Source organism: Papaver somniferum, unplaced genomic scaffold (genome assembly GCF_003573695.1).
Source record: "Papaver somniferum cultivar HN1 unplaced genomic scaffold, ASM357369v1 unplaced-scaffold_24, whole genome shotgun sequence".
Classification (NCBI taxonomy): Eukaryota; Viridiplantae; Streptophyta; class Magnoliopsida; order Ranunculales; family Papaveraceae; genus Papaver; species Papaver somniferum.
In genome coordinates, this window is record NW_020634374.1 from 2,663,985 (window position 1) to 2,674,098 (window position 10,114).

The window sequence follows — 10,114 nt, forward strand, 5'->3', positions numbered from 1 at the left end:
AAAAAAGAAAATATACGGATTTCAGATAAAATAAGAAAAAAAATTATTTTTGGGAAAAATAAGAAGAAAATTTAATTGGACGGATTGTTTAGAGAAAATAAAGAGGGGATCCATTTTTGGCAGAATAGGTTGCAAATAGATTTTATTACCTTAATTTTGATAGTAAAATAATGAAATATAGTGTATTTTCAGGATTTTTCTTTTTATATGTCTCTTAAAATTGAGGATTTTCTTAATAGTCAAGTTCTTTTAATAAGTCTTTATATATAAAGGATTCGAAACTGTTGGATGCTTTACAGTTTTTCAAACGTTGTTGGAATCATATACACAATTCTAGGTTTCTTTGGAAAAACTTATGCTAAAAACAAAGGTATGTAACCCTGATCTTATTCTGCTAAAAACTTATGATTCAATAATTTCAGAAAACCATCACGTATAATTTCAATAATTGCATTTATGTATTTTTGATTTGTTGAATTGTGTGTTTTTTCGGTGGTGTTACGTTATTTTTTACTAATTTTTACGTTGTCCTTTAATAATATCTTTGTGTTTTGGTTAAAAAAAAAATTACAGAGTTTTTCACCAGAACAGGCGACTCAAAAATGGTGAAAGCATTGGTTCTAAAATTTTGGAGTTTTGAAAAGCAAAAACACGGTCCATGTATGCGGTCTTGAGTTACATCTATTTCATACGGGTCTTGAGTGGGATCTTGAGTTAATTTATTGCATAGGGTCTTGAAAATACATGTATCAGCGAGGTACTGTTTTTTGAACACTCTTTTCTTATTTCTTCTTCTTTCTTATCGTGCTTGATTTTCTTTTATTTTTTTTTTGATATGTAGTTCAATGTCTTAACATATGAAATTGCACTTTGATGGGTAATCCCTCTTAATTTTAGTTCTGTTGGTTTTTATGTATGAGTTAAGCCTCTCTCCATGTGGTATCGATTGGCTTTAGAAGCATAAACAGATGTGTTGACTAAGGCATTGTTTTTGTACGTCAGGGAATGATATTTGCATAGTGGTTCCTAAATCGCTGCTCTGCGATTCAGATGTGTTTGAAGTGTAATGTTGCATAAACAACCCATACTTTTTTATGGTAAGCGTTTTCTTTGTTTTTTTAATGGCGACTGCTTGATTTCTGCGTAGTAAAATAATTTTGTCAATACATAATTTGCAGGTAGATGAAGGCCATACGAACCTGGGATAACAATCCTCCCTCCGTGTATATTCAGGCAGTCTTCGTTTTTACCACTATGATGAGCAAGAGTTGGTTCAGATAAAGACACAAATATTAATGTCAACTATGTCGTTTCTAGGAGTGCTAATGTATTCTTAGGTATGAAATTATTTGTACAATTTCGGCCAGCTTGATACTTCATAAATCTTAGTGGCAATTATTTTCTAAAAATTTCTAAAACATGCGAAATCTTGGGTACATAATGGTTTATTCGTGGCTGGCATAGACCTGTGCATGATGAATGATTATCTGCCATATCGTAATTACCAACTCCATATTTTTTTGAGCCGCAAGTCTTGCACTGTCATGCTTTCCTCTGTGTAATATTATTCAATCATCATGTGGAGTTGCTTAAATATATGTTTGCAACAGTCAAAAAATACGACAGAGATGTTTCATTTAGGTGCTGCGCACTGTTATATATTTTATAGATGTTTTACGTCTGTAATGTTGTTGAATGTGATTTACAGATTACGGTCTTCCTCAATCAGATTATTGGATTCCATATCCATTAACGCCCAACAAAAGAAATTACCCAATACTAAAAAAGAGAAGGTAGGCCATCCTTAAGTCAGATCGCCGGCCACTTTCCTTTTAGGTCTCAACGTCTGTGAGTCTCTTTCGAGTTCCTTTTTTTTTTTGAATTTTATGTTTGATTTTTATTAACTTAATTATATTAACTTTTTTGTTAGATGGGTTTGTGATAATAGTTTTCCCCGGTAATCCAAATCTTCTTCTCCATATAAGAAATTAATCTACGTAAATCTATATCTTTCTGTACCGTAGAGAAATAAAGAGGTGGGTTAACAGTGATGTTCCAAGATCAACGTTTGTCAGGTGGAGAATCATCTTATTGAGCTGGTACTCTGTAATGCTCTTATTGGCATTGCTGGAAGGAAGGTTAATTATAACGAATACCTGTTTGTACGAGTTCGATACAGACAGATGCCGCTCACTATAATTAACCTTCCCTACCGACTCATACAAATTCCAGTTTTCTAGGTGGATTACATTATCGGGTTCATAGGTGGATAAACTCTCTGTTGCTGTTGATGTTATATGCCAAATTGTCACCAGCTATACAGTCACATATGATCAATAATAGCTCTCAAAATATAATCACTTTTAAATTTTCTTTTGTATATGAAATAAAGTGGGATTATGATATTTTGCTTCCAATTAAGTTTTATTTTGATCCTAATCTCTCCTAATAATCCATTTTCAAATTTTTGATCTCCTAAAGGTACCCGTAACTCATTTGATACCTCATCGATCTCTAGTGTTGGTGGGAATTGTTTGTAGACTCGATGAGTTCCTTCAGCCGCCTGAAGTTAGAAAAACAAAATCAAGCAGTAGACTAGTCATAAAAACTCAAGGTGATCAAACTTGTGGTACAAAAACCCCGCTCAAATGTTGGGATCCATTAAAACTCCATCTTAAACAAAATTGATACAAAACCCCAAATTATTAAAAATTGATACAAAAACCCCAAATTTCAAAATTGATTTCATCAAATTCTTTGGGGTATTTTTGTTACTTTTGTTTTTTTGGGTTTTTGTGTTATTTTTGTTTTGATGGGTTTTTTGTGGATGGATAGTGACATCTTTGGGGTTAAAAATCAAACGCCAAACTATTTTTACGATTTTAAGTGTAAGTAAAGATTTTTTTGTTACATTTTGGGAAACAAGTCTAAGATTTTATGATTTTGAGTCTAAGGTTCTTTTCTTTTGCATTTCTTATTTTTTCGGCTTGGATTTTATGGCAAATTAAAAAAGAAAATCTTAATCAATAGAAAGTTTAAGATTTTTGTGCACAATTTCGTACTAATCAAATCACATATCTAAACATTGTTCTCTTATTCGCTTAATTCTCTTTCTCTTATTTTGTGCCTTTGATAACAACAAAGTTGATGTTGAGAGTTTATTTATTAATGATTATTGATTTATCTTCGTTTTGGTTTTGTAGGCGAAAAGAGAGTAATTCTGTCTTTTACGGCAATCAATTTTTGTTTTATAATTTTCTAATTTTTATGTTCTCCAGTCTATTTTGTCTATTTTATTTGGATGTTTTTTTACGAATTTATGAAAGATTGATTTGTTTTTGAACTCAAATAACAAAGAGAAAGATAGAGTAAAATTTATTTTACTTGCGTTGAAATAATAGAGATAATGATAGGGAATCGGAAGCCAAAAAGGAACTGGAGATTGAGTGTGAATTATTCACTGATTTTGGTTGGAGTTTGATAAGCTTCTGGTGACACTTTCAATCCGTGGGAACTGTTCTAACTATATCGAATCTGTTGATAAGGCATTGGAGATACTATATCAATTTTCATCACATGAAAGAAATAGTAAGCTCTATTTTCTGTTAGTTTTAGAATGTAGTAATATGTATAGAAATTGTTTCCTGAGCTCTTAAACATGCTAATTTGACCAATGATGATATGGTTATTGCTTATAAAAGGTATTACTACTGACGTGGTGCATCACACTTATGAAAGATTTTATTGGAGCAAGAAAGTTGGGGTAAGAAAATTTGAAAAAATCTGTTGTAGTCTTTCATAAGAATTACATGTAGATATACGTGGTTTATGACCAATGGAAACTCTAAAACGTCTAGAACCATCATCTTTCTTTTTGTACATTAGTCATTCAATAGAACCAACAACTCTTGCTTCCGCAACAGTCTGTTTGTATTTGGGTTTTTAATCATAGATAGTCCGGATCATATCATGACACGGGTTGGTGATTGAACCCCAGTTTACCAATATTGACGTCATGACACCAGTTGGGGATTGAGCTAAATTTATTAGGATTGATGCTCTATTAGTTCTTTTGGATTTCTATATATAGTCCATGAGATTGATCTGCCTTCTTAACTAGGGATGTAATAGATTTGAGTCATGATGTTTCTTTAGAGTAAAAGGAAAATTATTTCATTAATAAATGATATTAAAGTACTTTGTGATTAGGTATCTGTAGTTGGTTGTTCAGTTGCTTAAACCCCAAATTTTTCTCATCTATACTCATCCTCATTTATAGTTTGTAAAATGTAAAATCAGTTGACTTAAAAATACGACTTACAAATATCGGCAAATAGTGGGATCCTACGTACTGGTTCTACATGGCCTGGTGTTAATTTTAGAACTATGATCAAAGATAATCGAAGTTAGAAGGGGAATCTTAGATTTCTTGACTATATTTTAAGTCTGCCTCATGATATTTCAGATGAAAGATAATTGAACTATTTTTCATCATTAGATACTTGATCTCCTAGCAAATTGACTCACTGATTAGACATCACCAAGGCTATAACAATTGAGTATTGACTTATTTGAGTGAAAAGCTTACATGTTGATGGTGATGAATGGTCAAAGAAGTTGATGGAGTATATGCTAAAAGTTTTTATCTTATTGTTGACAAATTTTGGGTCTTATGTTAATTTAGCTTAATGAATTTGGATGTGCTCTCTTTTGTCCAACTTATGGAACGGTTGGAAGCATTTTTTGCTGCAAGACTGATGAGAAAATGAACAAAGAAACTGATAAGTGTGTAGTAGAGAAAATATTTTGGATTAGGTTGAGAATAATTCACCTACTTGGAAAACAAATTAACATATATTATATTTTTTGAGAAGTAAGGCAAATTTATGCGTAACATCGTCCAAGAAGATGGATATTTGTTAAACTTACCTAATTATATCTGATCTGGTTGTAAACTTTTCTAGAAAATGTAGGTGTTTTGATCATGCAGTGTTTGAGAAAGGGGCATCAGCCAAGATTGTTGGTGGAGCAATATAAAACAAACTCATGAAGAGGGTCAGCCGGTTATGTAACTGTTTTTCTTCATTTTCTTCATTTTTTGGCTATGTAGTTCAAGTGGGTTGACGTTGTTTCTGAGAACCACCACACCATATTAAAATTTATGTATGAAAATAAACTTATTATACTTAAATAAATGAAAGTTTAATTTTCTTAAACTGTTATCAGATTTGCCCCTCATTTAGCAGTTAATCTTAGAAAATGAAAGCTTTTTGCATTTGCGCTCCATGTATTTTTATATTCCCTATTTATCTTTGTTGATTTATATATGGGATTTGGATTTATTTTTTTTCTTTTTATACAACAATATACTTTTGCGGTTGAGAAAAAAATCACTCATAAATGTTAATTGTACAACAAGAAACACAAATAAGCAGTGTCGCTGATTAATCCAACTAGAAAGAAATTATCACACAATGAAATTTGATATCTAGGCTTTAAGGACTATAATCAAATTTAGGTTTAAGTTGTGGAAATTTTGAATTAAATGAGTTTCATTGTAGTTATTCAAGGACGATAATCAAATTTAGGCTTAAGTTGTGATAATTTTTAATTAAATGGATTTCATTATAATTATTAAACTATTAGATGGTATTTATGCCTCAATTATACTTTATGTAGTTTCTAATTCAAGCTTCTCATGTTGATTTAAACCAGGCCCAAAAAATTTAAAAGAAATTAGGTCTTTTAAATTCTTATCCCTTTGATGGTGCGGGATGGAAAGTGGTGAACATGTTTGTAATTGATCAACCAACAATGTTTGAAAATCCTTTTCAGCTTGACCACATTTCAAATAAGATTTTAGACTATTTGCAATATATAAAAGATTTAGTTGATGCTTTTAGTAGCGATTGTCAAAGGTGTACATAATAGATATCTAGAATTCATACTTTCGTTTTGTGCAAATCATTTTTAAACTATACAAACAACATTCTGCCTCAAAATATAGTTTGAGATATCCATTAAAAATATTCGGACTAATCAAGATCTTTTTTGCAACTGTTTAAATGCATTTGGGTAACGGGCACGGGGCGAAGCCCCGCCATACAAATCGACAGATACCACCAGTCCCGGTGCGTAGCACGGGTTACACACTAGTCAAAATAAAATAAAATAAAATAACTGTGCAGGTGAATGTGAGCCAAGGGAAGTTTTGAAGTACAAGCTCTAGAATCCAGAGGAAGGGGAATGTCTTAAAGAAAGCAGTGTTATGGGCTTATATCACTAAAGCTTAGAATATCCATATTAAAGCAGATGATTAAGCTGTAGTCAAATCCATTTCAGCAGAAAAAAGTCGCAATGTAGCTCGTTGGATTACCATTTTGATAAACAGGGACATGACTTGTTCAAGTCCTTAAGTTACCTTAATGAAAAACTCTTTTATCTAAAAAAATGAAAAAAAAAAGCAAAAAAAAAAAAAGAGTCCTGATGGATTTGATGCGGAATTTTTCTGTAGAGTACTAAGAGCGTACACAATGGTACGATCATAACCAAAGATCAAAGACCAAAACAAACGATCAAATTTGAGAGTAGTCTGGAGTGGACGTTAAGGCAGTGGAGTATTTTTAGTCGAGCGGATGTATAATGAACGCTTGCATGTGGAGCGTTCATATAATCTTCGTCCCGAAGAGGCGTTGATATAGTTTACGCTCGTTGTGGGGCGTTGTTAAAGAATACGCTCGTTGTGGGGCGTTCATATAGTTAACGCTCGGAGAAGGGACGTAGATATAATCTACGCCTGGTGTGGCGGACGGGTGAATCAACGCCTCATTCAGGCGTTAAGAATATCAACGCCTCATTCAGGCGGACATATAATCAACGCCTCATTCGGGCGAACTTATAATCAACGCCTCACTCAGGCGGACATATAATCAACGCCTCACTCAGGCATACGTATAATCAACGCCTCACTCAGGCGTACGTATAATCAACGCCTCACACTGGCGGACGTATAATCAACGCCTCATTCAGGCGGACCTATAATCAACGCCTCATTCGGGCGAACTTATAATCAACGCCCGTTGTCTGGCGAACGTATAATCAACGCCCCCTTGTCAGGCGTACGTATAGTGTTGGACCCAAATTAACACACGTATCGAGCACGTGTGGACAAAGAGAAACCACCACGTATAACACACGTGTTCACTTGGTGTTTACCCTAATCTTCTCCGTCTTCTTCTTTTCTTTTCTTTTCTTTTCTTTTCTACCTCCTGTTTACCTCCTGTTTGTTTCTACCGCCCACAAACACAACACATCACAGTAACTAGCAGGAAAAGAGAATAAAAAAAAACGAGATACTTGATGAATCCCGGTTAGAAAAGAGGTATGTTTCTTTTTTCTTACTTTTTTTTTATCCGTATTGTTGTATAATTTATTTAGGGTTTTATTTGTTAAAATTAGTTTATATTAAGATGGGTTTTAAAGAACAAATATGAATATGAAATTGATTAAATATAATTGGGTATGTGTGTTTTATGATTTTAGAGAATAATATGTATGTGAAGAAAACCATTTTGATGCTTATGTAAATTTGGTTAAAAGAAGTTTAAAATAATTATAGAAGATCTAATTTGTGGGTGGAATAGATTTAAAAAATTTGGCTACTGTAAAAATTGGTAGTTATGTAGATTATGTGTGTTATATATGTAGAAGAGATGATTTGTACATATGTGAATATGGTTAAAAATAATTGAATTTGTATTGTTTTTTATTGAATTTGGAGGTGATTAATTTTAGTTGTTTTTTGGTTTATTTTTGATGTTCATGTGAATTAGGCTAAAAGATTTTATGAAATTTTGTCAAATATGTACAACACTTAATTTGTGGGTTATATAGATTAATATGTGTTTTTACAATTCACGTGGTTATGCCAAAAATTGTAGTTATGTACATTTTGTGTGTTACATATGTAGAAGAGCTAATTTATATGTATGGAATTGATTTTTTAGTGATTTTTATGGAATCTTGAAGTGATTAAATTGGGTTGTGGAATGTTGAAAGGATTTTCAAAATGCATCGGTGACGATTTAATTTGTATTCGTAGAATTATAGATTTTGGAATTGATATAGTTTGTGTTAAGGATTTTTATAGTTTGGAATATAAATGGTGTGGACTAATAAAAATAAGAAATGGCGCGGGTTGGTCTAATTGCATCTATCTTGTGTGTGCATAGATGTTGAACAAATTCACATCGCGGTTCAATGGTCGCATGAAGACGAACAAGAAACAAAAATGTAGCCGAAGAGGATTATAACTTAATCGTACTGGTAAATTAAGGAGGTTGATATTCCCCGGTTAGGGAGGTTTCCTATACTGCAAGATGATAAACCGCACGCTACTACGGACATCACATTTACAGGGGAGCAAAATTGAAGTATCAACATCGTGGATCTTGGCATCGGTAATTCATCACTATCAAACTATTTCACAACACTGTCCTAGAGCTAAATATATTATTGAAAAAGCGGGATGGCAAAATTTACTGACATACAATGTAGCGAAACCAACCATTCAATGGTTGATTATATTGCTGAGCGGTTTTGGGATACAACAAACACTTTTCACTTCCCATTTGGTGAGATGGGATTCACCCCCTAGATTGGCTCATGTTGACTGGACTGAGTATCGGTGATGGGCCTGATGTTCCTTATGATTCGGGGAAGTACCAATTTGAACATGTTCGTGAGCATATCTTTCCGGATATCCAAGATGTCACGCTCTCTCCGAAAGCACCGTCGTGGGGTTTCAAATTCAATTACAATTAAATATTTAAGGTCATATTTCTTCGAAGACAGTTGGTTGCGGCTGAAAATGATAGCACCCTTGCTCATAGAGTAGCAATTGCCTTTTCATGTATGTTTTGGGACTTTTTCTTTCTAATGCAAGACTTATATTGATGCTGGATGGTTAGCTGCTTTTGAAAATCTTGATGTAGTTCACGTTTGACTGGGGTGGTGCTGCGTTTTCGAAATTGTATGCGGCACTCCGTTTCTCTGGGGGCGAGACGAAGGCATATGTGGTCATTCCAAGTCTAGAGGTATTCTTTCAATTCGTTATTGTTCCTCCTCCTTGTTTATTTTGTGCTAAGTTTTTGGCTATTCGTGGAATTGAGTAGTTTTGGGGGGATGAACTACCTGGGCATATGTCGACCAGAAATCCCAGAGGCGAGTACAGAACAAAAATGGCCCGTATCTTCTAAATGGAATGTACCGAAGAATACAAATGATATTTTCCGTTGTAGGGATTTACTAAGTAAGCTTACTGCTGAACAAGTGACATGGCGACCATGGGAATCATACAGAGAAGTTCTTGCATCTGATATGGGATGCACGGCTACGCGGCTATCAGACTCGAGATATATTTTCTTACATGGGCATTGTGAGTTAATTTGTAAATTTTATTATATAACATACTTTTTTTATATAACATACTACTATATAACATACTTTTTTCCTATATAACATACTTACTAAATTCTTATTCCCTTTCTAACTGTACAGCACAACATGTATCTTGGTGAAAGGTGTTGGCGGCAAAACCATTGTACTTTCGCTGTTCCTATAAGACTACACACAGTTATAGGGGATATTGGCAATATTCAAGCCGAACGCCTAAAAAAAGAAGGTTTGGTCGATGCAACAGAGATAGTGCAAGTTGTTAAAGATTATGATATATTTACAATACTGGACAATGGTAACCAACTCCAAAGATTACGTGACTCATCCTATTTGGGAAGCCCAAACATATGGGTATGTCGGTGACTTGTATACGGTCCCAATTGAACAACCTGTTGAACATGTACATATCCCTCCTCCACATCTATTATCCCACGTAAGTGTACTTTCGACTTTTTATTGTACGTTCGATTTTTGTTGGTATATTTGTACTTATATATTTTATTTTTTCTTCACAGCATGAAGCTTACACATTATTTCAAGAAAATGCTGATTTTAATCAACAATTTCGCGAATTTACATTAAAACAAACGAAGGAGAGGATGGACGTTATCATGTCGAAAGAAGCAGAAATACAAAGGCTAAATAATGCGAACGTTGA

At 33.5% G+C, this 10,114-nt stretch overlaps 1 long non-coding RNA gene across 1 annotated transcript; it reads left to right on the plus strand.

Moving 5' to 3' along the window:
- The first annotated feature begins 227 nt into the window (after positions 1-227).
- On the plus strand, positions 228-1,784 carry LOC113340929. Its single transcript, XR_003355691.1, has 5 exons — positions 228-370; positions 574-757; positions 1,003-1,097; positions 1,179-1,337; positions 1,709-1,784. It is a non-coding gene; the product is annotated as an uncharacterized LOC113340929 (long non-coding RNA).
- Positions 1,785-10,114: the final 8,330 nt, after the last annotated feature.